Source organism: Prionailurus viverrinus, chromosome C2 (genome assembly GCF_022837055.1).
Source record: "Prionailurus viverrinus isolate Anna chromosome C2, UM_Priviv_1.0, whole genome shotgun sequence".
Lineage (NCBI taxonomy): Eukaryota > Metazoa > Chordata > Mammalia > Carnivora > Felidae > Prionailurus > Prionailurus viverrinus.
The window spans coordinates 118,012,505-118,031,603 of record NC_062569.1 but is presented as its reverse complement, the minus strand read 5'-3'; the positions used below and the strand labels follow the sequence as shown (position 1 = coordinate 118,031,603).

At 37.0% G+C, this 19,099-nt stretch overlaps 1 protein-coding gene across 6 annotated transcripts in view; it reads left to right on the top strand.

Moving 5' to 3' along the window:
* EPHA3 (EPH receptor A3) overlaps positions 1-19,099 on the top strand; it is a 356,643-nt gene that overhangs the window by 227,212 nt on the left and 110,332 nt on the right. The gene's annotated exons all lie outside the window — the stretch shown is intronic.

Genomic DNA, 19,099 nt, shown 5'->3' with positions numbered 1-19,099 from the left:
AGGACATATCAGTGATGCCCCTTTGAAATAAGGTGATCACAATGTTTCCATTATTGATAACTGTGATGAATGAATAAGAGTTTTCTTTTATAGCCAACAAAGGCTGTGCGAAGTTAAGCTGATAGGTGTTTATTGTATATAATTGTTGCTGTGCGGTATCATAAATTAGGGATACTACATTCCAAGCAGTTCAAGACAGAAATATCATTGCATCCTTTATGCACAAATAAATAACGGAGCCAAAATGGGAGAAAAGGAAGAGACATGATGCGCCCTGAGAATGCTTCAACAAGGACCAGTTTCTCTTGTCAGCTCCCAGATGGGCTCACCCCTGAGCCAGAAGTCAGGATTGAGAGGCGACTCTGCCTCTTAGCTGCATTTGGCTTAAACTGCCGAAGCCCCTCTGCTGTCTTCTGGGACTCGCCCTTCGCCCTGAGTGGAAGGTGTACTGGATGCCATAGGGAAAGGGAAAGAAAGAGAGAGGTCTGAATTCTCTCTTTAGCTGAAAGCAGTCTTAGAACAGCAGCCAAAAAAAAACAGCTAAAAACACCACTTTTGTTTCTCTCACGTGGCTGGCTCAGGAAGATCCTTAAACTACCAAAGGCACACAGTTAAGAGATGTCACCCAGGGCTAATGTTCAGTATGTATGCACCAGTATGGCTTTGCTGGTTATACTAGTTCAGAGTAGTTCCAACTACTTCTGCAAGGGAGTTAGGCAGATACATCTGTATCGGTTCATTTCTCAGGTATCCTGGGTAGCCCCCAAAACCCAGTATCTTAGCTACGTAATCCTTGCCCATAATCTAGCAGCCGAAAGATAAATGCTGGCGTAAGAGGGGGGTCTTCAGGGCTTTGCACTGGCACGCCTCCTTCTTGAGGGGTCCTTATCCCTATTATGTCATTGATAGGTATTTTGTGTATAACCCCTGCCAGAGTCCACGTTCACCTGTCTCTTTCTGATTCCAAATCCCTCTTTTGGTCCTACTTTGCTTCTGGTCTCCTATATTGATGAAAGTCTTACACTTTTACATTGTCTCATGGTGATATATAAACTTTATCTGTGGAAAAGACAGGACTTTTAAGGGAAGTGTGCTGAATCATTTTTTAAATCTTGCTTACTGAATCTGTTTTTTTTCCCCCACTGGAAGCTAGGTCTCAGACCAAACAACATATGCTTTTGCTTTGCTTCAGTTAATGGTATTTAAACTTTGTAACTAATAATATTTAAAAATTTGTAACTTCAGTTTATGTAACTGTCTTCCATGAGAGAAAAAGATGAGTAATGCCATTGCTATATATTGCATGATTATAGCTTCTCATATTCAGTGAACACGGGAATTTTAAGAAATTATAATTATGTGGCAAATGGCTTTCCCCAATCCTATATTTCATGCTGATTTACTACCTTGTTTAAAATAGGAGCATCAATCTGGGTTATAATTTTCTCCCAAGTCAAACAAAAACGTATAAAAACAACCAAGAGCTCCTTCTTTCCTATGTTATCATTGGCCTCTGGCTTTCTGACAATACATTTATCAGGAAACTAATAGTTCCAGATATACACACTGAATGAATCTAGGTAAGGGCAAACAAGAACAGGCCAAGACATTAAAAAATAAATGGGGTTGATGCTTCGACCCTCCCAGTTACAAATCACAGGGTAAGACACATTCAGCAGGGATGATATCAGTTACTCTCTCTAACCCCACTATCATTTAAAAAAATAATCACAAATTTGTCTACACGATGCACCACAAGCATTTATATATTTATTTCAGGGCATCTGTATCGTTTTGTGTGCCTGGGGTGCTAGAGGTCTTTGTTCCATCTTCAAATCCCCACAGTAAGATATATAAGCAAGATTAGGAGCGATGCCATTTCTCCAGGGAGTGTTTCTTTGTTTTGCTTTATTTTTGTTCTTGTGAAGGTTAATGGACTGGTAGCCTTGAAAAATGAGCTCTCTACCTACTAAAAAGATATGGCTGTGACAGATATGATGCCATGGTGTTTAAATTCCTCCTAGTCTCTCTATCTTTGACAAGGATATAAAGGGAGAAGGTGAAACGTGTCCCTTTGAATTTCGTTTGTGAGATTGAGTTTGTTGATTTTTCTCTTGATTGCATTGTGAAAGCCGTGTGATGACCACGTGATAAGGCACCTTCTAAATTGTAGGGGATTATGTTGTAAATTCGGATGTTAGTTCAATACTTTCCCAAGGTATGCCAGTGCAATCAAAATCATGGTCTCTCCATAAAGATTGTATCTATCTGTGAATCTATCAGTCAAACATATCCAGAAAGAACTGCAAATTGCAAAGCAAAAATCTGTAAGTGTAAATTGTTACTTCCTGTTTTTGTACTTGCATGAGTGTATTTACCTTTCACTTCTGGAAACAGTCATTCCACTAGTGAAATATCAGTCTGCTTATTCTCAACCTCCATCATAGAATCTACCCCCTTTTCACTATCCTATAGCATGTAATGATCCCAGACTAAAATAGGGAGCACTAATAGAGACCTTAGGGGCTTTCAGTTTTGAGGTCCACCCCACCCCCATTTTATAGCTGGAGAAACTGAGATCCCAGAGGCTTTTCTAACATTTCATCAAAGAGATCAAACTTTCATTTATGTCTCCCAACTCCAATGCCATTTCCAACTTCTATCCTCATATTCTTTCTGTCATCCTATGATTCATGCCATGTAGCTACAAAAATAAATGCTGCCTTGGAGACAGAGAGGGGCTTTGCTGGAACATTTACTCTAACTTATGCCATCCCTAGTAAACTTGGTTCTTGCTTCTCCGCCATCTATCACGGGGTTACTTAGGGGCGTTCTGCAAGAGATCTTCCTTATCATCTCTACTCTTCCGCAGACCTAGCTTCATCCTTCATGCCCTCATTCTCCACAGATGATTTTCCCTCTGTGATATTGTGATATATAATAAGAAATAATATATTTGGTTTTGGTTCCAGTTCAGGGTGCATGTCTCCTAAAACCCTTGGAATTTCCTAAGTGATAAGAGTAATAAAGGTCTATTTTGTAATTCATAACAACCCCTACTCAACCACACCTGTGTTTATGTTAATGAATCAACTTTTGGAAAACCCTAAGGATGGGGTCTGGTTGCTGGGGGAACCAAACCCCATGATTAGAAAGTTGAAACTTTCAGCTCCCTTATCCCCCAGCCCCAAGCCCAGGAGTAGGGAGAGGAGGCTGGAGACGATTTAATCAATCTTGCCTACATAATGAAGTCTCCTTAAAAGCCCAAAGGATGGGGTTCAGAAAGCTTTGGGGTTAGTGAACACAGAGAGGTGCTGGTACGTGACGTGCCTGAAGAGAGAGTGAGAGCTCTGTGCCTCTTCCCGGATACCTTGCCCTGTACATCTCTTCCATCTGGCTGTTCTCGGGTTGTATCTTTTTTTTAAATTTTTTTTTAATGTTTATTTATTTTTGAGAGACAGAGAGAGACAGCTTGAGCGGGAGAGGGCAGAGAGAGAGAGAGAGGGAGACCCAGAATCTGAAGCAGGGTCCAGGCTCTGAGCTGTCAGCACAGAGCCCGATGCGGGGCTCGAACTCACCAGTCGCAAGATCATCACCTGAGCCCAAGTCAGCCGCTCAACCAACTGAGCCACCCAGGAGCCCTTGGGTTGTATCTTTTTATAATAAGCTGGTCATCTAGTAAGCAAAATGTTTTCCTGAGTTCTATGAGCTACTGTAGCAAACTAATTGGACCCAAGAAGGAGGTAGTGGGAATCTCTGATTTCAGCTGGTGGGACAGCATTATAGATAACAACTTGAACTTGTGATTAGCAGCTAAAAAGAGGGCAGGGGGGCCTTGTGGGACTGGGCCCCTAACTCTGGGCTTCAATGCTAATTCCAGGTAGATAGTATCAGAACTGAATTCCTTGTAGGATACCCAGCTTATGGGTCAGAATTGCTTGGTGTGGGGAAATCCCCACACATTTGGTAACCAGAAGCGAAGTGTTCTGTGAGTTAAGTATTGAGATTAGAGGAGGCATATCAGAGTGTGTTTTTCCTCTTACACTGTCCTCACTTATCAAGACCTTCAAGGTTCAGAGGGAAAAGAAAAATGCTACTCTCTACCCACCCCCTCCACAGTTTCTTTAAATCTAATTCCTGCCTCCCCCTCTGTACTTTGCTAACTCCCACTAATTCCTGAGTCGTAATAGAATGTGCTCTCAAGCAAATGTCCTCCCCTTCTAGCATCTTCAACATTCCCTCTCCTGGCTTTTTTCCCTTGCCTTTTATGTTGTATAGGTGTTCCTTCATCTTAGAGGAAGTTACAAATAATCAAATAACAGCAGCAGCAATAACAACACACACTAAAGTGTGTGTGTGCATTATAAATGGTTTGACTCATCAAGGTTTCATCCTATTTTTTTCCTGATTTTCAATCTAAGATTCGATTTTTTTTCACAGAGTAATCCATACCTCTCCTTTTGTTCTTTCATTCATGGTTTGATATCTGCCCTCATTCAATAGCAAGTCACTTCCTGGAAATCAGGAATAATTTCCTCTTTGTGTCTCTATGTTAAATTGTTAGGAAGAATATAAACTTCACAAGACCATAGACCTTGTCTCATGTTCACATTTATATTTTTTTGGACATAGAAAAAAGACAACAAGGCCTTCTAACACCTTGTAATCACTCAAGTGTCTACTGAATGAATAAGTGATTTTTAATGGAAATTTCCATAATTCAAAAATTAAAACACATTCTCTCTCAAATAGCTTTCTTTCCTTATTTTTTTCCCCTCTCTACTAAGACAACCATCATTTCCCCAGTTTGCCAGATTCTAATCTAACATTTATTTTTTTTTTTTTTAATTTTTTTTTTCAACGTTTATTTATTTTTGGGACAGAGAGAGACAGAGCATGAACGGGGGAGGGGCAGAGAGAGAGGGAGACACAGAATTGGAAACAGGCTCCAGGCTCCGAGCCATTAGCCCAGAGCCCGACGCGGGGCTCAAACTCACGGACCGCGAGATCGTGACCTGGCTGAAGTCGGACGCTTAACCGACTGCGCCACCCAGGCGCCCCTCTAATCTAACATTTAGAAACATCTTTGCTTCATTTTCTACATTTAAGAAGTTGTCACGTACTCTTGATTTTTCCTTTCAATTGTTTTGAATCCTCATGCCTTTTTCTCTATACTCAGTGTTAATTTTTTACATTCCTGGTTATAACATTTATAAATAAGTGATGTGATTAATTTTAATAGTCATCTTTTAATTATGTTGAGATTCTAAGATAAAAAAGAGTAGGAAGTAAAATCCACTGAGATGTATATAAAAAGTGTTAATGGACCAACAAATACATTTGAGTGTCTCTTTTATGTACATGTCATATATGCCCGAGCCATGCAGGAATTTACCATCTAAGTATAGAATTAAAAACAATATATATGAAATAAATAAATTTACTTAAGACACTAAACAATGAAATGAGTTAAGATGTCACAGTTAAGGATTATAGGGAAACCTTTGGAGAAGAGTCAGATGTATAATAGATACAAATAGATACAAATAGATGAAAAATAGAAATAAATCAGATAGATATAAAGAAAAAGAAATACGTATAGCATAGTATTGGAGCTGAGCTCCCTGAGGAACAACAAGGCTAGGTTGAGAGGAGGAAATTGATCTTGTTCAGAGGTAACAAGAAATCAGGTTGGATAGTAAAGGAAAGCCAACCAACCTGAGTGTTAGATAATAGGATGTTGGAGAAAGATACCCATTTTGAGTGGCAGAGTAACTTCACTAGATTTGTTTTAAGAGGTAATATTGAAAAGAATGGTGGGGTGGGTGGCACCTGGGTGGCTCAGTCAGTTAAGCATCAGACTCTTGATTTCAGCTCAGGTCATAATCCTACCGTTCATGAGTTCAAGCCTCGCATTGGGCTCCACGTTGACAGCACAGAGCCTGCTTAGGATTCTCTCCCCCGTCACCTTCTCAAAATAAATGACCAAGCTTAAAAAAAAAAAAAGAGCAGGGAATAAGTTAATAAAGCAATTCTTAGGGGCACCTGGGTGACTCAGTCGGTCGAGCATCCAACTTCACCTCAGGTCATGGTCTCACAGTTCAGAGTTGGAGCCCCGCATCAAACTGTGCTAACAAACAGCTTAGAACCTGGAGGCTGCTTCAGATTCTGTGTCTCCCTCTCTCTCCTCCTCCTCCCCTGCTCACACTCTGTCTCTCTCTGTCTCTAAAAAATAAATAAATGTTAGGGACGCCTGAGTGGCTCATTTGGTTAAGTGTCCAACTTCTGCTCCAGTCATGATGTCACGGTTTGTGAGTTTGAGCCCTGTGTCAGGCTCTGTGCTGACAGCTCAGAGCCTGGAACCTACTTCGGATTCTGTCTCTCTCTCTCTCTGTTCCTCCCCCACTCACTCTCTGTTTCTCTCTCTCAAAAATAAATAAGCATTAAAAAAAAGTTTAAAAAAATTAAAATAAATGTTAAAACAATTCTTAAATAAATAAAATTTTTAGCATATGAATGACTTAATTATAACAAAAGAGTAAAATCAGTAACATCATTGGATTTATATGAGTATTAATGTTATCTGCAATTATTATTTTCAAGTCTAACATGGCATTTTTAAACTTTTGAGCCATAAATTTACACCCCCCCCCCAAAATAAGATTTAGGGGTTTTGGCCTCTTTCTACTTGGATTCCTGATTGCCAGATTGTTGGCACTGAAGTATCATCAGTCCCAGAACAATTGGACTAACTAACTTTAGTTTGACACTTAGGTAAATGCCGTCATGTTTCTCTCAATTTGTGTCAGTTGAAAGGGGTGCCCCTCCATTCTCTGGGTATTGCTCTAGTTATCTCCTTTTCAGTATCTCCTCAATCTTGATTTTTTTCTTTTATACACGCATGCACATTCTAAATATTTTTTTCTAGTTCCATCTAAACTTCTTTTTTCCTATGAACATTATCCCGACCCAGTACTTTACCTAGAGTGAACAGCAGATTCCCTCCTCTTTCAGTTTACCCTGCTAAAATTCTGCATGTATGTGTACAGTTTCTATCATAAGATATGATTTGTTCATGTGTATGAAAATATTACAGATGTCACAAAATAGTATTGTAGTATACATTATGTGTGTACACCTTTATCCAGATTCCTTAAAAGTTAACATTTTGCCATGTTTGTTTTATCGTTCTTTCCCCCATCTCCTTTTCTGTATAGATATTACTTATTTCTGTTATTTATTTCTCTGTATTTCTATTATTTATTTCTATTTATTTCTTCTCTTTTTTAAAATTTTTTAACGTTTATTTATTTTGAGAGAAAGAGAGAGAGAGTTATACATGGGCGAGGGACAGAGAGACAGGGAGACACAGAATCCGAAGCAGGCTCGAGGCTCTGAGCTGTCAGCACAGAGCCTGACATGGGGCTCAAACCCACGAGCCACAGGGTCATAACCTGAGCCGAAGTCGGATGCTCAATCCACTGAGCCACCCAGGTGCCCCTACTTCTGAACTTCTTGGAGGTGAATTGCATAGGATGTGCCCCTTTGCTCCTACCTACTTTAGTGTATGATTTCCTAAAATCACTGCATCTTCTTACATAACCTCAACACATTTTTCAAAATGAAGACATTCACATTACTACCTACTGTTATGTCAGATACTAGTCAACTTTTGTCAGTTGTCGCACTAAAACCCCTATAGCAAAAACAAACTGATGTTCTTTTTAAGTTTCTATTTATAAAATAGCTCATATTTATAATAATGAATAAATTAATATTTTTCTGTGAATTAAGTCTGACAAAAAAATACAAAGGGAGGGGAAGCCAATCCTCATCTGTAGGACTTTCTAGGTGTTTGATATTAGTCTGGCAGTTTCACAGTTGCCGTCCCATTAAAAAAAAATGACAACTAAATAACATTATTGAAAAGAAAAAGAACTTAATTTTATATAGATGTCCCATTGAAGGACCACTCATTTCTGCAGAGAAGGATGACACCTTAGAGACTATCCAATGTAATGAAAAGATTTCTGTCCTCAGCCTGGGACAGAATCACTTCTGTCATCCACTTACTCTGGTGATCACAGACAAATTCCTTCATTTCTTCTGGTCAAAAATCGCTGTCCATCATATGAAGGGATTGGCCTAGAAATCCAAGTATAATCTGTCTTGTTTTACTTCTCTTTTGCAATGCTTGTACCACAATTCAGAACTTCATTACTAGTATAATATTAATAAATCATTAAATGTACCTTTAAGTATACACTATCAACTCATGTCCTATAAAGGATGTTAGAAGCTTTATGGCCAATGGTTTAGTGGCCTGCTATTTCACAGAATGAAGTAATGATGTCCATTAGTAGAAATAGATATCTTTAATATAGCTTAAATAAAAAATACATCCTTTTTTGATTTTTTTTTAAATTTTAACGTTTATTTATTTTTGAGAGAGAGTGAGACAAGAGTGGGAGTGGGAGAGGGGCAGAGAGAGAGGGAGACACAGAATCCAAAGTAGGCTCCAGGCTCTGAGCCATCAGCACAGAACCAGATTCGGGGCTTGAACTCACGAACCGTGAGATCAGAACCCGAGCCGAAGTCAGACACTTAATAGACTGAGCCACCCAGGTGCCCTCAAAATACATCCTTTTGAAAAATGAATTGTAGGGATGCCTGGGTGGCTCAGTCAATTGAGCATCCAACTTCAGCTCAGGTCATGAGCTCATCGTTTATGGGTTCGAGCTCCGTGTTGTACTCTGTGCTGACAGCTCAGAACCTGAAGCCTTCGGATTCTGTGTCTTCTTTTCTCTCTGCTGGCTCTCTCTCTGTCTCTCTCTCTCTCTCTCAAAAATAAATAAATGTTTAAAAATTTTTTCAATGAATCCTAGATTGATCAGTCCTTTGCCTAAGTTTAGCATTTTACTCTAAATTTTTACATTGATAAAACAGGAATTTCTAAATCTTCTATATTCCTGATTTTGAAATACATTTACTCTATACACCTTATTGTTCTATTTGAATCTAAAAACAGCATATATGGATATGATAGTCGAACACCTCATGTCAAAGATAGCCGGTCAGACTTTAGTATATCTGAAGAAATGAATGTTTCAGTGTAAAGGTAGAAAAGTACAGAGCTGCACCTGCTATTAAAATATGGACACATATTGCTGCAGTCTCTGAAGAGATGTATGCTGTTGTGTAATTATGTACCATCGAAGTAAACTAGGTACCAGAAGAGTCTACATTAGTTCTTCCAGAACATGGAAGATGTTTTGTAGCATTGGTGTCATGAATTGGAATCATAAAACATATTGAAAATCAACCACAGAAAGAGTGGGGATACAATTCTAGGAATGCACTATGATGAGTCCTCCCTTCCTTATTTCACCTGTATGATTAATAAACCCTGAGAATGGAAATCTTAACCTTTTATTCCTCTCAACAAACAAGTGAGGTCTGAGTCAGGCTCAGAGATTATGAGTGAATATATACATTATAATTTTCCTGGTGCATTTTGCCTGTGTGGTAATTTAGCTTCTTTCTTTCTGATTTGAAATGGAGGCAGATACCTGTGCATCTGGGACTATCACTCTGCAGTGATGTGTCATACTGTGCCTGAAGCATTCCACATCATTTAACACATTAATGATGCCTTTCAGCCATCACATCCTGGTACAGAGGCAGATTACATATCTGCAGCCTGAGCAATAAACTGAACAAAAGCATCACCATGCATTGTTATTTAGAACTTTGATGTGAGCTTAAAGCCACAACTGTGTGGAGAAACTGTGGATGAAGACAGTTTGGGGGCTTCCAGGATCTAAATTAAATATCGTCCCATCTTCATTTCTGATCCTTAACACGACTACAATTAATAGAGCAGACAAGTGCCTGGAAGATTATAGTTACTTCTTTCTTGCTGGCTTCTCCCAAAGGGTGTTCTCAAGAACAGGGATATCATCAAGCAGCTGGAGGAGGAAATATGGTGTTAACTAAAGCATGTGAATTCTAAGAAAGAAATAGCCATTTAATGCTAACTTGTGCCATCTTCACTGCATCTTTTAAGAGCAAAAACAAAAACAAGAAAAAAATGCCTATTCAACAGAAATCTTTATTATTATTTTGCCCAAACAAAGTAAGAATATGTTTCATCTCAAACCACAGTATACACAATAATTTAATTTTTAAACATGCTCTGCCCTTTAAGGGTTAAATTAGATATAGAAGGCCCTTAGGGAATAATTGCAGTATGTGTAAAATCATTGAGAAATTGAATAGATACACACATCTAAAAGGAAAAGATGCTTTGTTCTCTGAAGCAAAAATTTTACAAACACTGCCCAGACTCTTTCATAATATACCTTTTTTTCCATAATAAACCTTTAATTATATTTCAGTATCTATAAAAATATTTCTCAGTGTGAATTACTGACACGGTCCAAACTTTTGACTTTATAATCCTAATATAGCACCATCATCCAAATCGAAAAAAAGGCACCCCTTGCTAAAGGGACTTCACTGCCATCTGACATAAAATTGTCAGGGTAAATATCCAAATTAAAAGGACTATGGGGGCACCTGGGTGGCTCCGTTGGTTGGGTGTCCGACTTCGGCTCATGTCATGATCTCACAGCTCTCGAGTTCGAGCCCCACGTGGGGCTCTGTGCTGACAGCTTAGAGCCTGGAGCCTGCTTCGGATCTGTGTCTCCCTCTCTCTCTGTCCCTCCCCCCTCTGTCTCTCTTTCTCTGTCAAAAGTAAAATAAACATTAAAAAAAAAAAAAAAAACTATGAACTATGGCATCCCATGTGCCGGGGCCTTGAATTCTATAACATTCATAGTGGGACAAAGAATGCTAAGGCCAAAACATGAGAAGCTCAATTTTCTACCCTGTTTCATGAGTAATTGCTGATCTAAATCCTCTTACTATGATTAACACTGCACTATACTTTATTACATAATTATCTCATTTATCTATAACTCTAATGTCTTTTTTGTGCTTAACTTAACTATAACTTAAATGTCTTTTTTTGTGCTTACATAGTTCCACAGTTCCTGCCCTTAACTGTTAGTATATTCTTTTTTCTATCGCTTTGCTCAAAATATAAGTAATACTGAAGAAACTGTATAAAGACTATTATATTATTATAAAATCTTGACTGATGGGCTTGCATAAATATCATATGAATTTTTTCTTTTGAAATCAAAATTTCATATGATGAGCAATACTGATAAGAACTAAAAATCTGAATTGCCTTATTAGAAAGCTATTTATCCAAATCTTTCTTGTTAAAACCAAACAATAAAAAACCCCTACATTTCTAAAGTAGCTTTGAAATATTATACTTACTATTAACCGATGCCAATTTAAACACCTTTATTTGGGGCACCTGGGTGGCTCCGTCGGTCAAGCATCCAACTCTTGGTTTCAGCTCAGGTCATGATCTCACAGTTCATGAGCTCAAGTTCCATGTTGAGCTCTGTGCTGATACTGGGGAGCCTACTTAGGATTCTCTCTCTCCCTCTCTCTCTCTTCCCCTCCCCTGCTTGTGCTCTCTCTCTCTTTCTCTTTCTCAAAATGAAGAAATAAACTTTAAAAGCAAGATTAAAAAAACATCTTGACAATTTGTATCCTTACTGGTACTTATTTTTATTTCATTACAAAAAAATAATTATAACAAATCAAGAGAAAGATGGTCTGTCTCTGGTCACAATTTTGTCGAGGAACTAGATCTAAACATTTAAACATGAGGTTAAGCTCTGAAATACTCTACTTTGATGTGATTGGTTTAGGTCCCGATTCTTTCAAAATTATAATTCATATGTGTGATGTGTAACAATTATCAATATAAATAGCCATTCTTGCTTCATTCATCTCTCTCTCTCTCTCTCACACACACACACACACACACGCACACATGTATATATATTGGCTTTGAGTCAACACTGAGGTGTGCCCATGAGAAGATCTAATGGAAATATCAAAAAGGCATTTGGGTATATTTGTCTATTCTGCTGAGACTTCGGTTAGGATAAAGGGATAGATAATAATAATAAAATGAGAGTCAAGCAAAGGGTGTCTGTAAATATTATAGAAAAGAAATGGACAGAGATATAAGAATTATTTTAATCATTTTAATTCCATATAGTTAATATTCAGTGTTACATTAGTTTCGGGTGTACAATATAGTGATTCAACACTTCAATACATCACCAGGTCCTCATCACAAGTGCTCTCATTAATCCCCATCACCTATTTAACCCATCTCCCATCCACCACCCTTTAGGCAACCATTGACTTATGCTCTATAGTTAAGAGTCTGTTTCTTGTTTGTTTGTTTTTTTCTCTCTTTTTCCCTTTGCTCATTTCTTTTGTTTTCTAAATTCCACATGAGTGACATCATATGCTATTTGTCTTTCTCTGACTGGCTTACTTCACTTAGCATAATACTGTCTAGCTCTATCCATTTCCTTGCAAATGCCAAGATTTCATTATTTTCTATGGTTGAGTAATATTCCATTGCATATGATGAATGGATTCTCTATCCATCCATCAGTCAGTGGACACTTGGACTGCTTCCATAGTTTGGCTATTATAGATAATGCTACAATAAACATAGGGGTGCATATATCCCTTTGAATTGGTGTTTTTCTGTTCTTTGGGTAAATACCCAGTAGTGCAATTACTGGACCATAAGGTAGTTCTATTTTTAACTTTTTGAGGTATCTTCATACTGTTTTCCAGAGTGACTGCACCACTGTGCATTCCCACCAACAGTGCAAGAGGCTTTCTTTTTTTTCCACATCCTTGCCAACACCTGTTTTTTCTGGTGTTTTTGATTTTAACCATTCTGACAGTTGTGAGGTGATATCACATTGTAGTTTTGATTTGCATTTCCCTGATGGTAAGTGATGATGAGCATCTTTCCATGTGTTTATTGACCATCTGGATGTCTTCCTCGGAGAAATGTCTGTTCATGTTCTGCCCGTTTTTTTAATTGGATTATTTGGTTTTTGGGTGTTGAGTTTTATAATTTCTATATATATTTTGGATACTAACCCTTTATCAGATATGTCATTGGCAAAAATATCTTCTCCCATTCAGTAGGTTCCCTTTTAGTTTCCTTCTGCTGTGCAGAAGCTTTCTATTTTAATATAGTCCCAATAGTTTATTTTTGCTTTTGTTTCCTTTGCCTTAGGAGACATAAGTAGAAAAAAATGTTGCTGTGGCCAGTGTCAGAGAGATTACTGCATGTGCTCTCTTCTAAGATTTTTATGGTTTCAGGTCTCACATTTAGGTCTTTAATCCATTTAGAATTTATTTTTGTGTATGATGTAAAAAAAGAAGTCTGGTTACATTCTTTTGCATGTTGCTGTCCAGTTTTCACAACACCATTTGTCGAAGAGGCTTTTTCTCGTTGAATATTCTCATTTCTCATTGAATACTCTTTCTCACTTTGTCGAAGGTTAATTGACCATATAGGTGTGGATTTATTTCTGGGTTTTCCATTCTGTTCTATTGATCTGTGTGTCTATTTTTATGCCAGTACCATACTATTTTGGTCACTATAGCTCTGTAATATAACTTAAAGACCAGAATTGTGATGCCTCCAACTTCACTTTTCTTTTTCAAGATCGCTTTGGCTAAGGCTCTTTTGTGGTTCCCTACAAATTTTAGGATTGTTTGCTCTAGTTCTGTGAAAAATGCTGTTGATATTTTGATAGGGATTTCATTAAATATGTAGATTGCTTTGGGTAGTGTAGACATTTTAACAATATTTGTTCTTCCAATCCATGAGCATGGAATGTCTTTGCATTTCTTTGCATCATCTTGTTTTATAGTTTTATAGTTTTATAAAACTATAATTTTATAGTGTTCACAGTACAGGTCTTTCCCTTCTTTGGTTAGGTTCATTCCTAGGTATCTTATTATTTTTGGTGGAATTGTAAATGGGACTATGATCTTAATTTCTCTTTCTGCTGCTTCATGACTGGTCCATAATAATGCAAAAGATTTCTGTACACTAATTTTGTATTCTGCCAATTTACTAAACTCATTAGCAGTTCTAGAAATTTTTTTAAGTGCTTATTTATTTTTTGAGAGAGAGAGACAGAGCGTGAGCAGGGGAGGGACAGAGAGAGACAGGGAGACCCAGAATCTGAAGCAGTCTTCAGGCTCTGAGTTGTTAGCACAGAGCCCAAGTCAGGGTTCAAACCCACGAGCTGCGAGATCATGACCTGAGATGAAGTCAAATGCTCAACCCCCAGAGCCACTCAGGCACTCAAGTTCCAACAGATTTTGATGGAGTCTTTTGTGTTTTCTGTATGTAATATCATGTTATCTGCTTTTACTTCTTCCTTACTGATTTGGACACCTTTTATTTTCTTTTGTTGTCTGATTTCTGTGGCTCAGACTTCCAGTACTATGTTGAATAAAAGTGGTGAGAGTGAACATCTTTATCTTGTTCCTGACCTTCGGGAAAAAGCTCTCAGTTTTTCCCCATTAAGAATGATGTTAGCTGTGAGATTTTCATATATAGCCTTATTATGTGGAGGTATATTCCCTTTAAACATACTTTGTTGAGGGATTTTATCATGAAAGAATGTTGTACCTTGTCTAATGCTTTTTCTGCATTTATTGAAATGCTCATATGGTTCTTATCCTTTCCCTTATTGATGTGATGTATCATGTTGCTCGATTTGCGAATATGGAACCACCTTTGCAACCCAGGAGTAAATCCCATTTTCTCATGGTGAATTATTTTTTTCAATGTATTGTTGGATTTGTTTTGCTAATGTATTGCTGAGGATTTCTGCATGTGTGTTTTTCAGAGATACCGGCCTGTTGTCTTTTTTTGTTGTGTCTTTATCTAGATTTGGTATCAGGGTAATGCTGGCCTCAGAGAATGAATTTGGAAGTTTTCTTTGGAATACTTTGAGAATAAGTATTAACTCTTCTTCAAATGTTTGTTAGAATTCACCCGTGAAGCCATCTGGCCCTGGGCTTTAGTTTGTTGAGAGTTTTTTGATTACTGAGTCAATTTATTTGTTGGTAATCAGTCTATTTAAATTTTGTATTTCTTCTTGTTTCAATTTTGGTAGTTTATATGATTCTAGGAATTTATCTATTTCTTCTAGGTTGTCCAATTTGTTGGCATATAGTTTTTCATAATAGTCTCTTATAATTGCTTATATTTCTGTGGTGTTGGTTGTTGTTTCTCCCCTCTCATTTGTGATTTCATTTGAGTCCTTTTACTGACAAAATAATATTTTATTTTATTTTTTTTTTCAACGATTATTTATTTTTGGGACAGAGAGAGACAGAGCATGAATGGGGGCAGAGAGAGAGGGAGACACAGAATCGGAAACAGGCTCCAGGCTCCGAGCCATCAGCCCAGAGCCCGACGTGGGGCTCGAACTCACGGACCGCGAGATCGTGACCTGGCTGAAGTCGGACGCTCAACCGACTGCGCCACCCTGGCGCCCAGACAAAATAATATTTTAACAATAATTCTGTATAGTTAAAATCATAAACTTGCAACCAAGGACAATGTTGTGATGCAAAACAAACATTTTATAATTAATTAGCATACCATAAGTAAGACTGAGATGGACAAATTCCATATGATCTCACTGGTATGTGGAATGTGAAAAGCAGATCAATAAACAAATAAACAAAAAGAAAATCAGAGCCATAAATACAAAAAACAAACAATGGTTTCCAGAGGGAAGAGTGTGGGAGGATGAACAAAATAGTTGAGGGGAAATGGTCAATTCAGCTTCCCAGTTATGGAATGAGTAAGTCATGGAGTAAAAGGCACAGCATAAGGAATATGGTCAATGATATTTGAATAGCACTGTATGGTGGCAGAAGGTAGCTATATTTGTGGTGAGCATAGTATAACATACAGAGAAGTTGAATCACTATGTTGTACACCTGAAACTACTGTAGCATTGGGTCACCCATACTCAAAAAAGGAAAAAAAAAAGGCCATAGGGAGGCTTGAGAAACTGTCTTCAAGGAATAAAATTTGAAGGCAGGGGCACCTGATGGCTCAGTCAGTTAAGCATTTGACTATTGATTTTGGCTCAGGTCATGGTCTTGCATTCATGGGATCAAGCCCCGCATCGGGTTCCACACTGACAGTGTGGAGCCTGCTTGGGATCCTCTCTCTCCTCCTCTCTTCTTATCCCTCCCCTGCTCATACTCTCTTTCTCTTTCTCAAAACAAATAAATAAATAAACTTAAAAAAAAAAGAATAAAATCTGAAGGCAGTTCTCCATGGTTCATCAATACCAGCTAGCAAGAAAAATGAAGTATACATCAGGAACTTTGACCTTGAGAAGTTATGTGACTTCTACAACCTTTGTAGCTTCTCCAGATCTATTACTTATTCATCTGTTTTGCTGATAGTAATGGCAAATCCATTTAAAGGGAAAAAAAGTAAATTACTTAGGAAATGCTCATCTTTTACTTATAATCATTAGAATATTAGCTGTTTCCTTAAGGGACATTTCAGTAAGTTTATTATATTTCCAAGAGAAAATTTTAAATGCCAAAAAATTGTGCTCACTATAGATATTAAAGAAAAGTGTTTCAGCACATTTTCTTTTATGTGCTTGTTTCATCTTGTCATTTGAATTTGGATTTTGAGCAGTGTTTATCCATCTTTTTCCATCTATGGAGGATAATTGTGTGTATAAGGAATGCATATTATGGCTATTCATGCAGATTTCCAACATGCCAGGGAAAGAGATTCTCTATTTCTGTGTCATTTAGTAAGGCTTACTTTTTTCCCTCTATTTAAAATGCTTTCAAAAAGGTCTTTCATAGTTGACATCTGAAATACATTGCCTCATATACCATTAACTCCCAGTAAAAAACTAAATTTTAGAACATAACATAGTTCTTTGTTGATATGAATTGATATGGTAAAAGAACTTGATTTAGTTTGAAATTTTTATTTCTGAATAGTTTAAAAAATGAATCTCATCAGTATTCCTTGAGATATACTTCCATTCTAAGATATTTTCATAAATTCTTATTATTGCAGATAGAAGATAGATGTCCTTATTAAAGTTCCAATATGAAACAGCTAGATTAAAAGCTAGGTTTACAACTTACTATTTGTATGTGTATGTATGTGTGTTTATATACATATCTCAAGAAGAATATGAAGTTCAGAAAGAGTGCAATTATAAAAAGTTTATAAAGTCTAATGGATTTGAAAAGAGAAAGTCTCTTTTCTACTAAATTACTTGAACTTGGATAGTTTTGTTCTTAACTCTCCTATCTATTAAATAAGGATTATCTCTACATTGAGATGTGGCAAAGATGAGAACCAATGGCTGTAATACCATGTATAGTTCTTGCTACTTATAAGGGACCAATACGTGGTAGTTAATATCTTGAATGAATTTCTGGAGCATGAGTAACAAATGCACTCTTGAAGATCAAAATAACTTTTAACTCCTGGTTTTCTTTGCCAGTAAATAACATGCTTGATTAATTGCTTTTTTCTATCGCCTAACCAATGACTGAGCACTTAGTATGAGCCAGGTACTATGCTGGGTGCACTGTGGATAAAATGATGATTAAGATGTGGCTACTATTTTCAAGGAGCTCTCAGTTTAGTAGGAGATCTTAAAGGTTTTAAGAAACCAGCATGAAATTGATTGCTCTGGCCAAGAAAATTCAGGCAAGGCCAGCTGCCAGGAGACTTCAACAAGCATCAGCAGCCCAGTGAAGCAACCCAATGAAACAGATTCATCTCTTGCACTCACAGATAATGCCGAACGATGTATACCCCTTCATCTTTTCTTTATTATTATTAAAGGAGATACTTTAAAAACTTCCTTTTTATGATGTGTTTTGTGATGTAATGCTAAAAACAACATACTATCCCAAAGATTTTCACAAAAAGGAAAATTATGTACAAATTAAATAATAGTTACCTGTGAGATTTAATGGTACCCCAGTTGAATGTGTCTGGGTTGTGTAAAGCACTTAGTCAAAACATGTGAACTTGTAAGTGGGATGAGACCAGATATTTAGATCTATCTGGTGAAACTCTCCACATCAGTATTTCTTTGTTTATCAGTCTGTCTGTTCACTCTTCTGATCAGCCAAACTTTCTATTATTAATATGGAATGAAGCATTCTATTTTGTTAAATATACAAATTTTTAAAGAGTTGCCACATAAAGTAGATGAAACTAGAATGTACTAAAATCATGGATAGTAATTATTATGGAAGACACTCTTTATCTCAGCAATTAAGAAAATGCCCCAATTTTAGAAATGTTAATAATATTATAGACATGAATTGTAATTTTTCTAAAGATACACAGCCATAATTTAGCACTGATGACATAATAACATGCCAGGTTTTCTACTCTGTCTTCTGATATTTATTATGATGTCCATGTTTACAAATATTGCCTATTCGCGAAAGTTAAAAGATATTTCCCACTCTCTCTATTACAAGTAAAAACCTATTGAAATGGGTTTCAAAAAGAGAAATCTATCAAAGGAATTAGATAAAAGAGTTACCCATCATTCTTTATCCAGGTCAACCTGCATATACACTTTGTTGGGAGATAAGAGTTTGTCTTCTTGGGAAGTGCTTAAAAAGATTCTAAGATCTATGCGATTTCACATGTAACATTGGTATTTATATCACCATTTGCTATAATTTTTAGAATACTGGATGACCTTTTAAAATTTATTATATTCAGATAATAAACATTTCTCTGCTATTAGTAGCTATTTCTTATTTAGATGGACTGATGGGCATTAGATATTTTGTACAAATTTGTGTGTATCTTCAAGTTGTAGTAGCCTAAGGAACAGTTGAATGGACACAAAAAGCAGAATATGTGTTATGTAAAGACACAACCAAGTGTGTAGTGCTAGGAATTTGCTAAACACTCTACTAGATATTTTTCACTGAAGCCTTAACACAACGCTATAATTTGAGCATCATTACTCTTATCGATAGAAGAAAAAAAAAAAAACTGTTCCACGACTTTAGTTAACTAGCCCCATCTATCTAATTTAAGTAGCTGAGGAGAATTTGAACCCAAGTCTTTCCAAGCTGA